The following is a 20593-nucleotide window of genomic DNA, read 5'->3' on the forward strand; positions in this document are numbered from 1 at the left end:
GAGATAGAAGAGCTTTCTTGCGTGGTTGACCATACACCAACCCCCTGGAACTGCGTGGACACCAGCTGGCTCCTTTCCTTGCCTGGTGCCACTAATGCCTATTGAAGGAGACCGGTTTGGCAAGCAGAGCAGTAACTTGGTTGATCAAGGCATGGGGAGGAAAAGCTAGTGCTGGAAGGACTCCCTTCTATCCAGGGGATAGAGGTGAGAATCATTTAAGGGGTGGATGCGGTATCAGAGGGCTTCCCAGGTGGCCCTAGAGGTAAAGAACCCGCAAGCAATTGCAGGAGACATAAGAGAGGTGGGTTCCATCCCTGGGTCGGGAAGATCTCCTGGCGGAGGGCATGGCAACTTACTCCAGTATTCTTGCCTGAAAAACTCCATGGACAGAGAGGAGCCTGGACGGCTGCGGTCCACAGGGCCACAAAGAGTCGGACAGGACTGAAGCAACTTAGCACGTTCCATCAAAATTGGGGAAAGGGGATAGCGATTTCCAGAAACAGCTGGAGAAGGTGCAGTCTTTGGCTCAGCAGGCACTAATTGTGCCTAGCCACCTGCAGGTCCCTCTTTTGGGCAGGGATCTCAGCCTGAGAAGGAGGCAAATGAAACTGGCAAATCGCTTGGGTCTTGTCTGCGCAGGCGCTGCCTTCTCGGTCTGGCTGGAACCGGTTCAGACACGTTGACTGTCGCCATCTTGGCCCTTTCTGGCTGCTGTTGGTTCTGCAGTTTCGGTTCTGGCATGGGCAGCTTCTGTTAAACCGGCACAGCCTCAGGAATAGACTATCCGGTGGCGGCCTGAGGGAAGGAAGGTAGATTAGTCTCGGTACAGGGATGGGTCTTTATCTCGGAAGAGAGGACACACTCCGGGAGCCGCGGACAATTTTCTGGTGGCTAAGTCAGCCTCCCCTGCTGGACGCATGCGGGCCGTGCACTGTCTCCACCCACGGCTCCAGGGCCTGGCCTGGAGGGGACCCCCGACTCCCAGGATTGGCAAAACCACCGCACAGGCCGCATGGAAGTGAAACAAATAAGTTGCCCTGAAGGTAGGCTGTGGTGATGCCAGCTCGGGCATACCGAAGGTGCTCACACTGTGCCTAGGGCCTTGGGAGCTTCGCCCCAAGCAAGCCTCCCTGGAAGTTGTGTACAGTAAATCCTTTTCATGCCAGGGGCTGCTGCTGCGAAGTCGCTTCAGTCGTGTCTGACTCTCTGCGACCCCATAGACGGCAGCCCACCAGGCTCCGCCATCCCTGGGATTCTCCAGGCAAGAACACTGGAGTGGGTTGCCATTCCTTCTCCAATACATGAAAGTGAAAAGTGAAAGTCAAGTTGCTCAGTCATGTCGACTCTTCGCCACCCCACGGACTGCAGCCTACCAGGCTCCTCCGGCCATGGGATTTTCCAGGCAAGAGTACTGGAGTGGGTTGCCATTGCCTTCTCTGATGCCAGGGGCAACACTATTTAAATAAAGAGTATATGGTGGGAGCCAGCTAGCTTCCCTATAGTTAAGGCTAGGGGTCCCGGACTTGGTCTTGGGTTTCAAGGGGCTGAAAGCAGAAGCTGGGCAGGAAGCAGCACCCAATCTGAGTTCTAGGGCTTCCTGGACAACTGCCTGCCTTTGCAACCCAGGCACAGCCCTCTTAGCTTGGGGTGGGGGAGTGGGGAGGGGGCCGGCTGGCTATCAGTCCGTGCTACCCACGGCTCGTTTCCCCACCTGGCTGGCCGGTCTGATGATAATCCTTCAGAAAGGCCTGCCTGACAGGAGTATTCTGAATGCTGTGATAAATTAGCCCCATTGTCCATGGGTGCAAGAGTGTGGAAGGGTTGCCTGTGTGCTAGTAATTTATCATCACTCATCTAAGTACCTGGTCAAGGTCCCCAGAGATTCTGCCCACCCAAGAAAGCTTCATAGGACAGAGGTGCCTTGAAGACCCAGCTGGCCTCAGTGCACAAGAGCAGGTATTTTCATCCACTGGGCCACCTCTAGAAAGTCTCACACCCCTACCAGGATAGATGGACACCATCCCTGCCCTAAGGCCTGCACATGAGTGCTGACACATATATATGTGTATATCTGATATATGTTACAATATCAGTTCAGTTGCTCAGTCTGTCCAGCTGTTTGCGACCCCGTGGACTGCAGCATCACCAGGTTTCCCTGTCCTTTTCCCTGGCCCTGTCCCCCCGGAGTTTGCTCAAACTCATGCCTGTTGAGTTGGTGATGCCATGCAACCATCTCTTCCTCTCTGGTCTCCTTCTCCTCCTGCCCTCAATCTTTCCCAGAACCAGTTTTTTCTTATGAGTTGCTTCACATCAGGTGGCCAGAGTAGTAGAGTTTCAGCTTCAGCATTAGTCCTTTCAGTGAATATTCAGGATTGATTTCCTTTAAGATTGACTGATTTGATCTAATGATTATACAAAACACTCAATTTTATTTAAAAAAAAAAAAGGTTGGCCAATATGTTCAGATATATATTTTAAAACAAAAGCAAAAAATTATCACTTGTAACTTACAGAAAACATACAGTGACTCTTATGTCTTAATTCTAGACATATGACTGAAATTCTAGGAAATCACTGAAATGTTTTATTTGGACAATGGATGCTTATCAGTTCTACCTGAATTTGACATTAAATATTTTTATACCAATTTTATAACCTTTTTAAGGATTCTTATATATATTCTATAAATATATTATTGTATATATAGAAGAATATGATTTTTATAATTCTTTCCAAGGATTTCTAAGGTTTACCTTAAATAGATCATTTTCCTTTAATTTGGAAAGGCATTTTCTCTTTCTTAAAAAAGTTAAATTCTCTTAGGGGATCTACCAAAAACATTTGCATTGTTATCATAATACTGTTACCCACCAATAATTAAATTGAAGACAAGACTACTCACAAAGAAAGAAATCTATCTGTATTCAGTTTTCAGAAATTTATCTGTTTTCAGTTTTTCAGAATAATTCACTTAGATGGATAATGTCTGATTTCAAAATAACTGCCACCAAATTTTTTGCAAATATTTTAATATCCTATTGTTTACTTATAAACTATATTTTAACAATCAAGGTCTTCCATTAATATTAGCATCTCCCAGAATATTTTTGAAAATGAGTTCTTTTGTATTAAAAAGAAAAAAAAAAGAAGATTCGATGTCATACAAGGGTGATAAACATTGGGTTTAATAGATTCTCCTTAAGCAAATTTCCTTACTTTGAAAAGTCTCTGATGTTTTAATTTGAAGTATAATATAGTAATATGTTGGAGAAGGAAATGGCAACCCACTCCTGTATTCTTGCCTGGGGAGTCCCATGGACGGAAGAGTCCGGTGGGCTGCTGTTCGTGGGGTCGCATAGAGTCGGGCATGACTGGAGAGACTTAGCATGCATGCTTGCATTGGAGAAAAAAATGGCCACCCACTCCAGTATTCTTGCCTGGAGAATCCCAGGGACAGAGGAACCTGGTGGGTTGCCATCTGTGGGGTTGCACAGAGTCGGACATGACTAAATCAACTTAGCAGCAGCAGCTGTAGCATAATGATATGTGTAGTATTCTGTCAGTCTCGTTTTTTCATGGAGTCCTTCACCCCATGAAACATCAAAATAAACTGATATATTCTGTATACTTTATAGAATGTATCAGTATAGGATTGTTCATTCATCAGTATGTATGTTTTATTAGGCAAAGAGACAGGCTCAGCAGTTTTTAAAAAATATTTATTTTAATTTATTTATTTGGCTGTGCTAGGTCTTAGTTATGGCACAGGGGATCTTTGTTAAGGCATGTGAAACCTTCTGTTTGTGCCATGTGAACACTTAGTTGTGGTATGTGGGAATCTAGTTCCCTAAGCAGGAATCGAACCTGGGTCCCTTGTGTTGGGAGCATGGAATCTTAGCCACTGGACCATCAGGGAAGTCCCTCAACAGCTTTTAATATGTAGATAATGTTACAGAAATGTCAGAGAAAGCTTTCTAACTTTCGTTTGGAATATTTAAGATTTTACACCCGCATGTTTTTCCTGTTTAGTTTTCTCTCTACTAGCCATAAAAAATATAGTCACAGGTAGAAAGAAACTGAGACTTTATGATTAAAGTTAAATATCACAAAAATGATGTATTTAACCTTAACTGGAGTATTTAAAGGGAAAGTTTGTGATAAAATTATTTAACGAAAAAAATACATATAAGAAAAGATTGGCTGCAAAAACAGGATAAGGCCAAATATAAGAATCCTATTAAGCAGAGATTAAAGCATGCACAATTTTATTTTATTTTGTTTAGTCCTTTATTTAGCTTTTTTTATCCACATTTTTCCCTCAAGTGAATAGAAGGTAAGAGTTCTAAGGTTGATGATAACTCTGCTGCAGTGTATATTAAATCAATGTGTGTACTTCTTCTGAATGTTACAAGTTAACTACTGATAGTTCAAATGCTCTCTCTTTCTTTGATGTCAACAAAAATGATAACCAACTGTGTAGATATAGATGATGTGCTTTTCCTGATAGGCCCTCTTTTAACTTAAAGTCTGTTGATAATTGCTGCTTTTGCAATAAGAGCATTTTCAACTACCTGAATCAAGACTTTCATAGCAATATCACTTACTGGTGCTTGACAGCTAATGAAGTGGCAAAGCAGGGCTGATAAACTCCAGAGCCTATCAAGAGGGCTGAGTGTAGCATTTTTTTAGATTCTGATTTTCTAAATGAGGTGGAAGTCATTATGTTCATCAAACAAACTCAACTATGAACTTTTAAACTGATTTCTTGATTTTTTTTTTTTAGTGATTTCTTGATTTTTTTAAAGAAGTAATTTCTTCTCGCTGAGTGCTTAGAAATGATAAAGCAACAGCTATATTTGGGAAAAGCTAGAAAATCTCTCTCAATTTTGTAATTATACTGGTTTGTATTACTTTTTGAGTTTTATCAGTAGTGCCATTTAGCCTAATAAGAAACAAGTGCCTATTTTACATAAGGTCATTACAAGATTAATATAAAATTAAATTTAAAAAATCTTGGACGCCTTGTTGAAAATACATTGCTGCTTAGAGACACAACAAAATACAAAACCCTTTAAAGCAAGATTTGTGAGGTGTAAGTACATAAGTTGTTATTTTCACAACAATTTATTAATTTGATTAGAAAATTAAAATGTGTCTTTTAAGGAATAAACATGCTCCATTTATAGTTTATAAAATTGTTTTTTATCATTTAATCAAAAATTCAGTAATAACAGTATTGTTATAAAGACATGGGCTTCCCTGCTAGCTCAGTTGGTAAAGAATCCGCCTGCAATGCAATAGACCCTGGGTCAATTCCTGGGTTGGGAAGATCTGCTGGAGAAGGGATAGGCTACCCACTCCAGTGTTCTTGGGCTTCCCTTGTGGCTCAGCTGGTAAAGAATCTGCCTGCAATGCGGGAGACCTGGGTTTGATCCCTGGGTTGGGAAGAGCGCCTGGAGAAGGGATAAGGCTACCTACTCCAGTGTTCTGGCCTAGGGAATTCCATGGACTGTAGTCACTGAGTCACAAAGAGTTGGACATGACTTTTATTACTAAAAGTTTTGTGATAACAGTATTGTTATAAAGATATGATCGACAGGGAAAATCTTGTATTAACTGTTTACATGCAAAATCAACAAGTATCAGGAAAATGAAAGAATCAGGGTATCAACGATCTTTTCATTGCTCACATTGAACTACCACTAGGGTTATATTAGTACTGAACGGCACTAACACACACTTTGTCTCACTGTGGGTCTAAAGGCAAATTTTACTCCTGCTATTCTCTGCATCCAGACTCATTTTGAGTTTCATTTTGCATGAGTGTTGTGGTCAGCATGGATTAAAGGGATATTGAGTTTCACTCTAAACACTGTTTATAACTTATCATTGTAACATTGATATTAGTGCCTTGTTTTGTTCTTTCTTTTGTTATTTTTTAAAGAGGAAAACAGCTGCAGTTTTTGAGGAAGTATAGAAGGAAGTTTAAAGAGGACATAAGCTATTTTTTTTTTCTTTTTTGCCTACTCTTAAAAAAGAGGCAAATCTGGTTCTCAATTAGGTTTTGTCTTTCTGGCGATAAATGTCTGTGTGTCCTGTGTTGGTCTAGAGAATCTTTAGTGTGTGCTGTCCTGTCCAGGCCAGAGATGATCTTGATTTAATGGGCCCTGGGACAGCAAGAATTTTCCATAAACAAGCTGGAGTTTTAGCTTCATCCTAGGGAACCACTTAGTTGTCCTTTGAGCTCTTAAACCAAACCTGGCTCACATTATATTTAATTTTAATCCTAGACTAGTTATAACCATGACCCAATCTTAGAGTATATTTACAGCAGGGTGTGTTTGGAAAAAAGAATAGACTAATTTAAACTGATTTCAATTTCTGTATAAGGTAAAATACTTATTTTATTTTCATACAAAATTGATTTTAGAAATAGTATTATCACATAGCCTTACAGAAAGCTATTTGGGCAGAGTTGAATATAAGAGAACTTAATTTTCCCCAAATTGTCTACATGATAATCCTATTATCTCCTTTTTATTTGTGTATGTAGAGAGATTATAAAATGTCAATGAATTATTATGAACCAACTTGATTAGGGCATCTGACTCCCATTGCTTAATTAGTTCTGAAGTATGTTAACTCCAAAACTAAATACATCATTAGGGGAAAAATACTTGTGGCATTCCATCATAAATAGTATGTTATTGTCACTATGATAAGGAAGTCCCAAGAATGCATCGTGTAGCTTCATCTAGAGACTCTTTGAGTTCATTGGTTTTCAACACAATCCTCTCCCTATCTCCCTCCTACCCTTCTGCAGGGAAATGTGATTTAAACAAAATCCTGTTTTAAGGAATCCACAAGCCTTCATAATCAGAATCTATTTTTATTCTTGTTATAGAAGTGGGATATTTCATTAGAGGGCTTCTGAGGAGACCCAATTGTGAACAATCCACCCACCAATACAGGAGACACAGGTTCCTTCCCTGGGTCAGGGAGATCTCCTTGAGAAGGAAGCAGCAACCCACTGCAGCATTCTTGCCTGGGAAATCCCATGAATAGAGGAGCCTGGCAGGCTCTAGTCCATGGAGCCACACAGAGTCGTACATGACCTAACGACTGAACAACAGCAGCAAAATGTCATATGAACACCTTCCTTCCTCTCCCATCCCCCCCCCCGCCAAAAAAAACAATTAAGAAAATATCTCAGGTGAACAATTTCTACTTTTCAGCTGACAAACTTACTTTGCATTTGTTTGTGATACTCAGGTACCATGTAGTTTAGCGATAGAAAAAAACTAGAAATAGTAAGGACAACAGGATAAATTATGAGTTATTTAACTCACATGCACTATTACACATGATGAACATACCTATTTTATCCACCTAATCAGAAATCGATCATTCATTTGATAAGCATAACAAACACTTCTGTTAGCCACATCTAGGGTTTAGGTAATTCCTGCTTACAGCTACACACAACTGCTCTGATTTGTTCATTTGATTGACCCTTGATAATATTCACATCATCTCCTGGTCTTCCTTATGAGTTTCTCTTTTCCTCCAAACTTCAAGAATTAAATAAAGTTTTGTCTCAATTACAAAGGGTCACCCACAAACATTGAATTATGTATATTCTCTAGTAAGTTCACACTTAGCCATACCAGTTTTTGTCAGTAAGGAAAATTTTTTTGCTCTCATAAATGTGTCTTGGGATGGAAATAATGGAAAATACTAAATACTCAAATTTATTTCTTAAAAACTCATTTGCTCTGTGTTAAAGTAATTCAAATCATTCTTAAACAGTTTTTAAAAAAATTCTTAGAGTGGGCATACACATCAAATAATAGGTGGCTAAGCGATTTATAGCTCAACATTCAGAAAACTAAGGTCATGGCATCTAGTCCCATCATTTCATGGGAAATAGATGGGGAAACAGTGGAAACAGTGACAGACTTTATTTTTGGGGGCTCCATAATCACTGCAGATGGTGATTGCAACCATGAAATTAAAAGACACTTACTCCATGGAAGGAAAGTTATGACCAACCTAGTAGCATATAAAAAAGCAGAGAGATTATTTTGCCAACAAAGGTCCGTCTAGTCAAGGCTATGGTTCTTCCAGTGGTCATGTATGGATGTGAGAGTTGGGACTGTGAAGAAAGCTGAGTGCCAGAGAATTGATGTTTTTGCACTGTGGTGTCGGAGAAGACTCTTGAGAGTCCCTTGGACTGCAGGGAGATCCAACCAGGCCATTCTAAAGGAAATCAGTCCTGGGTGTTCATTGGAAGGACTGATGTTGAAGCTGAAACTCCAATACTTTGGTCACCTCATGTGAAGAGTTGACTCATTGGAAAAGACCCTGATGCTGGGAGGGATTGGGGGCAGGAGGAGAAGGGGACGACAGAGGATGAGATGGCTGGATGGCATCACTGACTCGATGGACGTGAGTTTGAGTAAACTCTGGGAGTTGGTGATGGACAGGGAGGCCTGGCGTGTTGCAATTCATGGGGTCGCAGAGTTTGACAAGACTGGGCGACTGAACTGAACTGAAGCAATTTATAAGTATTTAATCCTCCATGTGTGACTATATTACACAATTTTCTTACAGGAAAATGAAATATTTAATGTTTAAGTGTCAGAGTAAGTTTGCTTTCGTATAGTCATGTAAGAAAATGCTAGTTACTTGGAGAACACACTGAAACATGTTGTGGTATATGTAAATAAGACAGCCCGAAGAACCAAACTTTAGATGATATTTATCAAATTAAACCTCTTGTTTTTTAACTTTGCTAATGTTGCATTGCTTACTCAGAGGCATTTAAGGAACACTTTCTGGTGAGCTGATTAATAATGGAAACCTGCCTGTAGCAGAGCCTTACAAATAAGACAAAAGACAGATTAGAGAACAAAAATTAAACCCCTCAATTACTAGCGCATCACTCAGAGCACCAAGTTACACTGATGTGAGTTGTAAAAGAAGTATCTGCATTTCAGCTCTAAATCTTTTCTAATGATCTTGCACAGAAATGAGTGATCAATTATAATATATCTTTGTATTAACAATTTTTGTCCACATTGAAACATTTAGTTAGTTTATGTAATAATAGCATTTAAATTTTCATTTTCATTTTTCCAAAGAGAAGTAAAAGTTAAAATATGTATCAGTTATTTTGTAAATTACTTGCAACATTTTTTAAGCATATCCCTGTGCCCCAACTTTACTGACATCAGGGATCAGGCAGCAAAAATAAAGCAAAAAAAATTAAGTCACAGTTTTTCTAGAAATTTATTTGAAAAGAGCATTGAACTGAGAGCTTAGAGACCTGAATTTAAACTTGGCTTCTGTAACTGTTAATGGTAAAATCACTCATGACTTTTTGTAAATGGAGGCAATCAGACTATAATCTGAAGATCCTTCTAAATATCTAACTCAGTAACTATTCAGATAATTAGACACATATGCCACCATGCTAACTTGATATCTAAAAAAACTAAAAACATATTCTACTCCCCATCCATACAAGTGGCACACAATAAATGCATTAGCATGTATTATGTTTAAAATGTATGGAACATCAGAGGAGGGAGTAATACCTGCTAAGTCTCAAGGCTTTTATGGGAGAGATGGCTACTAACTGTACCTTGAAGCATGAGAACCTGAAAAGTAAACTAGAAAAAGGAGAGGGCAGGCTAGATTTAGAGAAGAGTGAATTGGCCATTTCTGATGGGAACTTAGAGAAATAGACTTAAAACAAGACTGCAAAGGAACATTAGGAACTGTGACTTTTATTAGGGAGACTGAGCAAAGGTAATGGGTGTAGGTACTTTAAAAAAAAAGAAATACTACATTTTTGAAATTGGCTCTGGTCAATTTTATAATGATGTCTTGAAGAATATATTAAAATGAGTTTAAGATACAGATTCAGTTAAACTATTGGCAAAAACTGTAGCATTAAATTATTGCTATTGTAATAGTTACTGTGTTTAATATTATTGATTAAATGAAACTCTGAATTCAAACTGTAGTCATGATTTTTATATGTCAAATGACCATAACAGTGCCTGACACATAGAATTTTTTAAAGTAGCCATTTTATAGCCAAGTTACAAATAATTCAGGGTTTAGATGGCATGATTTTATTGGTTATTTGAATGTAATTAGAAAAGCTACTGTATAGTCTGACATAAAATACATCATGCTTATTCCTAGAAGTTTGTTATTACATTTACTTTTTCTGTGTTTTTTGCTACATTTTGTAAAAGCTGTTGCAAATACTATTTATTTAGACACATATTTCTATGTGCCAACACTAGGTATATACCATGGAAAGGTTTGAGGACTAGGAACACAAAGATAAGAAAAAGCAGAATGTTTTAACTCTAGAGATGGAGCTAAAGAGATAAAGCAGTGATTAACCTGCATTATTACATGATACTCTTTCACAAAGGAAGGCATGATGTACTGTCCCATAGAAGGTTGGAGAATTCACAGGAGAGAATTAACCTAGATCCTGGAATCTGAGTAGATTCACATGGTAAGTTCGGGTGGAAGATGGCAACCATTGGGAGATAGAAGACATTCTAAGCAGTGGTGACTATAGATAGTAGGCCACTGAGGTGACTGGTAACAATTCTGTTAATACATATGTGTGTGTGTGTGTGTAAATGTGTGTATTTACATGTCATTATATATAGGATGCATACACTTACCCACAATCTATTGGTAAATGAGCCCCCAAATGTGTGGAAAATGCTAAGGGCTCAAATCTTGTGTTGGAAATTTCTAAGCAGGTTTTAAATAGATAAATGATGTAATATCTGTGCTTTTAAATGTGGTTCATTCCTTGTTTGAATGAATATATTACTAAGAAATTGTTATTGATATAGTCTCTTGAGTGAGTGGGTGGTCTGTCTCCTCAAATCTTGCATGTTTGAGAATGTCTGATACTGTCTTTCTTGCTGGGTATAAACTTATTGAGTCACATATGTTTTCAATTGGATATTTGCACAAATTCCTTCTTTGATTTCTGGCAAACAGTGTTGTTTTGAATAAGGATACAGCCTACTTGATAACTTCAATAGATGACTGAATTTTATTCATGGATTCCAAATATATTCTTCCTTTGTTTAGTAAGTTCCATAATTGATCCTCTGAGAGATTAGATTTTCCTAGAAGATGGTAACATTTCAGTCTGCAGATATGTTTATTTTTAGGATTTTGAGGTTTTATTTCCTATCATCCATTCTTATTATCTTCTCATTAATCAATTTTACCTCTTTTAATGAAAATTTGATTTTGTTATTAATGTGAAGCTTTGGCAACAAAATTTAATCTGACTCTCTTTTCCATGTCAATTCCTCTTTCCTATGCTTTTTGGTTGCAGTATGGTCAGCTTTCTATCTCTATAACAGTGAGAGTGAGCTCGAGGAGTTCACAGTACGCAATTGTTATTTTTACTTGAAAACAAGCTTCAAATTTTAAAATACATTTTCTTCTAGGGAAATATATTCTTTATTCTTTCATATTTTGCAATTGGTGTGTGTCTTATGAAACCCCATCAAAGACACTGTGGAGTAGTCTAGTATTCACACTTTTCCACTCCTACCTTCATAGTAGTTTATCCACAGTGATTTCCTTTAGTGGGAGGGTAATACACACACAGTAAATATTATGTACAAGTGTGTTATTAGAACAGTACGTGGCAAATAAATGTTAGTTATGATGATGTTTTGTGTGTTAGCTGTACTTCCAATTTTTATGGATATTTTCCAATAATTTTATACCTATATAGACCCCTACAACTTGTTTATATAATAAAGCATTTATGGATTGAAGGTTTGTGATTTGTTAATACTTTGGTCACTAATTATATCCCACATAGATATAGGATATAATTACATAGTTTTTGCTGTAGTTCAGCATTTTCTCTCAAAATATTTCATGCTTCACTATTTTGGATGTGTTCTCTTAACTACTCATGGTTTGATATTCTGTGAGTATGTTTTCTCTGAATATTTTTCCCTCTATTTTCTTCTTTTTTTAAAATGAGATTCAGGGGAAGGGAATAAAGTTAAGAGTGCCTTTTTCTCAACTTTACCAGGAGAGTGTTATATTTATTTTGTGTAAAGATTTTTCTAGAGGCAATGCATAACATGAATGTTGTAACCTTACGAAGGAAGTTCTGTTAGAAGATAATTAGTGTAATCGAAAGATGAAATTATAAGGAATTAAACTGTGACAGTGAGGATATAAGCAGAAGAAAATAGAGGAGAAATTATAGCATTGAACAAAACTGAAGTGATGGAAATAGTCTGTGGATGATGAAGAGGCTCTGGTTTGTATGATTCTTTGGATGAGTGACACTTGTATCCAGTTTTAAAATGAACCAAAAGGTGGTGATATCAATGGAAAAAAGAAAAAGGAGTGAGTTCTAACCAAGTCATGCAAACTCTTGAGATATTTGTGCAATAACTAAATAGAGGTTACTAGTAAGCCTTTGTTTGGCTTTTGGGGGGAAATCTGTCTTGGAAGATATACATATGAGACATGTCAAAATACTGCTTGTGATGAAAGCCATAGTTGTAGATAAGATTATAAACAGAGTTATTATTGTATAAAAAGACCAAGTACAGAGTAAATAAAATAATGTAAATATTTAAGAAACTATTAACTAAGGTGAATTATGTGATAGTGAGAGGTAACCAAACTTCTCAACAATCAGTTCTAAGTATTTTCCAAAGTGTATTCTTATATTTGTCTTTTCTTCATAATGATCAGTTCTTAGTATTTTCAAAAATTCCTCCTTCTTAGAGGTGGTGCAGAGTAAGACAGTCTGGCCTCTGGTTTTGGGAACTGAAATCTTGACTCCATCTCATGAACTCTATGACCTAAGATATTCCCAATATCTATCTGAGTCAATTTCTTCATGAGAAAAAAAGGAAATAAAAGTTTCCACCTCAAGATGTTGCAGGACTTGAATGAGTATACTAATAAATCATTCAACAGTATTTTGGCACATAGTAGACACTGAAAATTTATTTCTTTTGTATTTTCTGTTCTTTCTCCTGGCTTTTACTCATGTCCTCTGAATGAAATGTTCCATTGCACCCCTTTCTGCTGCCCTGTACGTTTTTTAAGGCCAGGCTTAATTCCCAAACTTTGTCTAAGGATTACCCACTTCTGGTAGCATTAATTTATCCTTCCTATAAACTTCCTCAGCTTTTATTATTCAGACTGTGATTGTTGTTCATTTAGTTTTTGCTTCCCTGAGGGCATTTGTCTACTTTCAATCAAAATTTTATTAATCTTTATGCCCCATATACTTCTTAGTCAATGTCTATGTGTTTCGCATAATAAGAACTAGATGGATGCTTGTTGAATTAGTAGTTGAATGATTCAAATAAAAAATCTGAATCATCAGATTAGATTGTGAAAACTTACTTTCCACAAATATTTCTCACATGAGAAAGAGTGGAAGTAGATTACTATCACAGAGAGGCCTGCTCTGAATATTTTATATTGTATCGAAGGGAAAATCTGTTGTTCCTTCCTGACAATGTGGTGCAGGGCACTTGTGTATTATGAGTCTAGAAGCATGGAAGCAGGGCTTGGGCTAATCATGGACCTTTACTTGTCCAAAGCTTGTGTGGGTACCCAGAACCTTGATTAGGGAGTCTATCCAAAAGAAGCTGATGTATTCAATTCAACTATAAGAAACATCTGGCAGAAGACAGTCCTGGCATCATGTCAGTGTGATGGAGACTAATATCAAAGATCAGACTGCTGGCAAATACAAAGAAATACATTGAAAGGAGAACTTGAAGAAATATTCTAGGCAAAGGTCGTGACGTTGTGTTTTATAAAGTGTTGTGGCCTCTGGCACAAGCTAGAGAAAGTAGCAAATTTGTTAGGGTAAAAGTGACATTCAGACCAGGATGTTTAAACTGGATGCACATTTTTAGTTTACCTGTTATCTAAGATAGATTTTTTTTCCTAAGTATATTCAAAAAATACATTGGACCAAACTTTGTAAATTGAGAGAATATTCTCAGCACCATCAAATAAATAATAACATGTAGAGCTCACTAACATTGGGTTTGTTGGTTCAGTGACAAGATGCAGTGGCCAGAAATGCTTGGAGTCGAGTTCTTTCTCTGCAGTTTATGTTAGAGCAGTACTTCCCAAATAGAAGTCTGCAGAAAGCTACCACCCTTCTCCACATTAAGTTCTAAAAACTAGTCCTCGATGAAACAAAATAAAGTAAAAAAAAAATAAGATGAATTTTTCTATAATATAACTTTATTAATCTCTAAAATTTATTCTTTGTGTATTTTTGGTCCTTCCTAAACTTTTTGTTAGTTAAATAAAATTCCTTCTCTTCTTTGTATAAATGAAAATAATAGTAAATAGCACTTATTCTATTGTTCTGTTTTTATAGTACAACGAAAAGTTGCCACCTTTCATTTCAGCCCTCGTTTCTCTCTTGGAAATTTAAATACTCTAGGAAGCCCTGAAATATAGACTCTTAAATTTGGGACCTCAATGAACTTTCCCATATTTACAAATATCTGAATGTGATCACCATTTAGTCAAAATATTTTGGCATTGTACAGACCCAAATTTTGACTGCTTTAAATAGGATCTTTGTTCTGTGCAAAGGATAAAGTTCAAGCCATGGAAAAAGGACATAAGCCTAAAGCCATGAGTGAATACAGGCAATTCATTAGAGAACAGCAACTGGTGGGGTCCCATTACCTTTCATGCTATAAAATTAAGAGAAGGGTGGGTTTTGGAAGGAAGGAAGAAAGGAAGGAGGAGAGAAATAGAAACAGAAATGTCATAGAAGTCAAAAGTATAAAGAACAGGATGACTATTGTTTCAATCTGAAGGTCAAGTGTACAGCAGTTCTCTTTCCAGTTGTAAAAACTCTAGTTCTGGATAGTCTTGCATTCAGGAAATCAGTATTCATTTCACTGTGTTTTTGAAATTTGATCTGGTCATTGTAATGCAGTCATCTATGTCCTAAAGATAATCAGGACAGCACAAGAACTATACAACTTTATTATGTAGAGATGAATCAACAGATGTGATTTTGGTGTAAATTTTCTCACCTTTTTTCTTTTCCTATGTTACACATACAAGAAGAACACTAACATATTTTAAACAATGTACTGGTAGTGACATCTAACTTTGTTTTTTCCTTTATTCAGAGTTACATTAGAGATCCTGATAGATTCAAGGGGAAAAGGCAAATCTAAAAATTTATAAATAAGTTGAACGAAAATTAGAATTGACTCATTAGGAAAAAAATCATGGGTCTTCACCCATGATTATTTTGATAGGATATTCTGACTGAAGGACAGATCAAGTAAAATTTCTTCTCTCCTTTTGCTGCATAATATTAGATATTTAAAAATCTTATCACGTGGGCTTCATTTGTATCTTGAATTTCAGAAGATTCATAAGATTTTTAGTAATACATGACAAGAGAATGCAGTCTATTTATAATTGAAAATCATCCTGCTTGAAGTTATATGAATCAGTTCTTCCAGAACATGTGTAAACTTATGCTTATTGTCTATATTGTCTTATATATAGCATGTCTTAATAATAATGGTGGTAATAGGTGGCAATTATTGAACACAAACTATTTGCTTGGCTTTATGACCAGTTTACCTTTCATTTGTCATTAAACAAAATATATACACACTAAATCATTTGTTGAATCTGGAATAAACAGAATGTTTTCTTAATTATCTTACAAATATAAGAATACGTAGTTTATTAAGAGTACTTGTCTGAAATAGCACTTTTGATTACAGTCCTACACTTACTTTCCTTTATGGTGGACATGGCCTCTAGAAGTTGAAGTCATGTTTCAATGAGGGAGAAACTGAATTGTACCCAAGGGAATTAGTGCCTTTATTTGCTTTGTCTACTAGGACTCACCAAAGTCAAGTTGATTCTGTAGAAATTTATGTTTTTCTATAATGAATAGCTGTTGTTGACTAAATGTGAACATAGGCAAGATGTAAGAACATAGTAGGATATTAAATGTCTCGTATTACTGAATATTAATTTCAAAGCCAGTTTGTGTAATGGCAAAATTTACATTAAAGTGGCTGAAAAGAAACATCTAAAATTTTTTGATTCTAAAGGAGTAAAGTCAAAATTGCGAAGTTAATATCAACTGTAACGTAATATGTCAACATACAGGAAAAATAAAATCATAAGCTTATAATTTAAAAACCATAAATGAAAACAGACTATTTAAAAATGTGAAACCTAGACTTAGGGAAAGAGTCTCTACTTTTAACCTATATTTTTTTCACCCTGAGAAGAAGTGAGATAATCTAAGCAATCCAGAATTTGCCCTGGCTCAATGCCAAGAAGGTCTCAGAAAGATTCTTCTCTGTTATGAAGTGATGGATAAAATCCCTGATACAGAGGAACATGTAAGGAATTAGCAGCAAAAGAAATGATGAGGCAAAATTAAGTACCTTCAAAGAATGTAAAACAGCTGCCAACCTGTACTCCAGGAGAATATTGTCTTTTTGTTTAATGAAATGATCCAGCAGAAACATTTTTATAATGTAGTTTGTTTACAGAGTGATTTCACACATAAATGACTAAACTCTTTTCTCTTAAGTTGTCAGTGCATAGAAACCACTAATTCTCCCTAAGCTTAATTTATAAAATTCAACATGTAACCTATTTTTCATTTGCATGAATATTTTCATTATTTGGAATTATGGTATTGCAAAATTCAGACTTAAATTGAAGAAAGTCGGGAAAACCACTAGGCCGTTCAGGTATGACCTAAATCAAATTCCTTACAGTTATACAGTGAAAGTGACAAATAGATTGGAGGGATTAGATCTGATAGACAAGAGTGCCCGGAGAACTGTGAATGGAGTTGGTAACACTGTACAGCAGGCAGTAATCAAAACCACCCCCAAGGAAGAGAAATGCAAAAAGGCAAAATGGCTGTCGGAGGAGGCCTTAAAAACAGCTGAGAAAAGAAGCAAAGCTAAAGGTAAAGGAGAAAAGGAAAGATACACCCATCTGAATGCAGAGTTCCAAAGAATAGCAAGGAGATATAAGAAAGCCTTCGTAAGTGAACAATGCAAAGAAAGAGAGGAAAACAACAGAATGTGAATGACTAGAGATTTCTTCAAGAAAATTAGAAATACCGAGGGAACATTTCATACAAAGACGGGAAAAATAAAGGACAGAAACTGTATGAACCTAACAGAAGCAGAAGATATTAAGAAGAGGTGGCAAGAATACACAGAACTATACCAAAAAAAAAAAACAAACAAACCTTAATGACCCAGATAACTATGATGGTGTGATCACTCACCTAGAGCCAGCATCCTGGAATGTGAAGTCAAGTGGGCCTTAAGAAGCATCACTCTGAGCAAAGCTAGTGGAGATGATGGGATTCCAGCTGAACTATTTCAAATCCTAAAAGATGATGCTGTGAAAGTGCTGCACTCAATGTGCCAGCAAATATGGAAAACTAGCAGTGGCCTGAGGACTGGAAAAGGTCCGTTTTCATTCCAATCTCAAAGAAAGGCAATGCCAAAGAATGTTTAAACTACTGCACAATTGCACGCATTTCATATATTAGCAAAGTGATGCTCAAAATTCTCCAATCAGGCTTCAACAGTACATGAACTGAGAAGTCCCAGATGTTCAAGTTGGATTTAAAAAAGACCTAGAGGGATCGGGTAGAGAGGGAGGTGGGAGGGGGGATCGGGATGGGGAATGCCTGTAAATCCATGGCTGATTCATGTCAATGTATGACAAAAAACACTACAATATTGTAAAATAATTAGCCTCCAACTAATAAAAATAAATGGAAAAAAAATAAAAATAAAAAGGGAGAGGAACCAGAGATCAAATAGCCAACATCCATTGGATTATAGAAAAAGCAAGAGATTTCCAGAAAAACATCTGCAACATGGACTATACAAACCCTTTAACTGTGGATCACAAAATGAACTGTGTAAAATTCTTAAAGAGATGGGAATACCAGACCACCTTAGCCACCTCCAGAGAAACCTGTATGCAGGTCAAGAAGCAACACTTAGAACCAGTCATGGAACAATCAACTGGTTCAAACATGGGAAAGGAGTACGTCAAGGCTGTATATTGTCACCCTGCTTATTTAACTTATATGCAGAGTACATCATGTGAAATGCTGGGCTGCATGAAGCACAAGCTGGAATCAAGATTGCTGGGAGAAATATCAATAACCTCAGAAATGCAAATGACACCGCCCTTATGGCAGAAAGCAAAGAGGAATTAAAGAGCCTATTGAAGAAAGTTAAAGAGAGTGAAAAAGTTTTAAAACTCAACATTCAAAAAACTAAGATCATGGCATCTGGTCCCTCATTTCATCTCAAATAGATGGGGAAACAAGGGAAAGAGTGAGAGATTTTATTTTCCTGGGCTCCAAAATCACTGCAGATGGTGACTACAGTCATGAAATTAAAAGATGCTTGCTCCTTGGAAGAAAAGCTAGACAGCATATTAACAAGCAGAGACATTACTTTGCCAGCAAAAGTCCGTCTAGTCAAAGCTATGTTTTTTCCAGTAGTAATGTATGGATGTGAGAATTGGACCATAAAGAAGGCTGAGCGCTGGAGAATTGATGCTTTTGAACTGTGGTGTTGGTGAAGACTCTTGAGAGTCCCTTGGACTGCAAGGCGATCAAACTAGTCAATCCTAAAGGAAATCAGTCCTGAGTATTCATTGGAATGACTGATGCTGAAGTTGAGGGTCTAGTACTCCAGTATTTTCTAGTCAGCTGGTATGAGGAGCTGACTCATTAGAAAAGACCCTGATGCTGGGAAATATTGAAGGCAGGAGGAGAAGGGGATGACAGAGAATGAGATGATTGGATGGCATCACCGCCTCAATAGACTTGGGTTTGAGCGGCTCTGGGAGCCTGTGAAGGACAGGGAAGCCTGCCATGTGGGAGCCCATGGGGTCACAAAGTGTGGGACATGACAGAGCGGCTGAACAACAACAATAAATGATAAAGTCATTATTTTTATTATTTAAAGTGCAGCCAACATACAGAAATTGGCAAACAAAAACCAATGTAAACCAAGGAGTTAACGCTGTTCTTATTTATCCCTTAACCATACACAATTACTGACGCTAACAAGTTGGTACACTTGATAAGATAGTGGAAAAGTATTTCTTTCAGTCAGCTCCATCTTCCCTGATTTCCTACTTGTAGTCAAGAAGATCAAACTATGAATATTTAACCTCTCCTTCTACAAACAGGTATTCTTTAACTGAGTGTTTTCTATGCAAACTAATCTAGTAATTTTTATGAATTATTTAATTTCACCTTCGTAATAACTCTTGGGAGATTCATTATTAACCCCTTTTTATAAAACCTGAGGCCTGACTAATGTAAGGAACTCATCTGAGTTTACTCACCCTGTAAGTACTATGGTAGTGCTTGTGTTTTCACCTGTAGCTACGACTCCATATTCTGTAGCTATAGTAGTTGTCTTCCTGCTACTTTTCCACTTCACGTTTAAAGGCCTCTCACATGGTTTCTGTGCATGTCCAGTTAAAAATCAATCAGTCTCTTAAATGACCCTCTTGATGATTAATATCTATGTAATTGTCTTGATTTAGACTCAGCGGGTTTTTACAATTTTTTTTTAGTTTGCCTAGCTACCTATAGTTTGGTCTCTCTGGTGCTTGGGTAGAATTAGAGTTTAGAATTGGAAAGAAGAGTGAAGGTCATCTACTCTGTTTGATAACCAGAGCTCCAGTCAGTGCCCGAGCACGTCCAGTGATACAGCCCAGTCTCTGGTATAGGCCTTTCCATCCTCACACAGCTCCGAGTGCCTGAAATTTCAGTCTTACATTGACTCTGTAGCATTGATCCTTTACAATCATTGGTGAGAGGAATGGCATTTACATTCATATACCGTATGGTGGATTCTCTGTTCTTTCTCTTTGGAGACTAATAGCACTCATTTATTTCAGGTATGCTTCACATGAATGAAACTCTTTCCCTTGATCTGTGTCTTTTTGTCCTCCTGCCTTCTATTCTTCTTTCCTTCCTTTTTTCTTTTTGGTCATAAGTTGAGGGTGAAATAAGATAAATCCAGTAGTGTACTGTTTCTCATGAAGAAATTTGAAAAGCATCTTTTAGCAATTTATTAACAATTACTACAGTTTTGCGTGTAAGATGGGTAGTTAGGTAGGTAGATATAGATAGACAGACAGACATTCCATTTAATATGTATTGACCCAGTAATATATTAAAAAAAACATGTGATTTGTGGATGATAAGCTATTAACAATATGTTTTCTTATTCTGTATGTAATTCATTTATATGAATGATGGTAATAATTGACAGTGTGATGTAGGCTATAAGTAATTAAAGGAAAATATTACAAATAAATTAATTCTGTGTGAATCTGTTAGGGGTTTCATTTGAACTAGCTTGGAAGAGTGATGCTGTTTTCCCTAGGTAGCATATAGCTGTAGGTGTCAGGAAAGGCTAATAAGTGGATGACTATGGAGTGTGTTATCCTGCCCTGTAGTGGA

General features: G+C 37.1%; 1 protein-coding gene across 8 annotated transcripts in view; it reads left to right on the forward strand.

The window, feature by feature from the left end:
- Positions 1-20593, forward strand: part of SEMA3A (semaphorin 3A) — a 506842-nt gene that overhangs the window by 329965 nt on the left and 156284 nt on the right. The gene's annotated exons all lie outside the window — the stretch shown is intronic.

Source organism: Cervus canadensis, chromosome 3 (assembly GCF_019320065.1).
Source record: "Cervus canadensis isolate Bull #8, Minnesota chromosome 3, ASM1932006v1, whole genome shotgun sequence".
NCBI classification, from domain to species: Eukaryota; Metazoa; Chordata; class Mammalia; order Artiodactyla; family Cervidae; genus Cervus; species Cervus canadensis.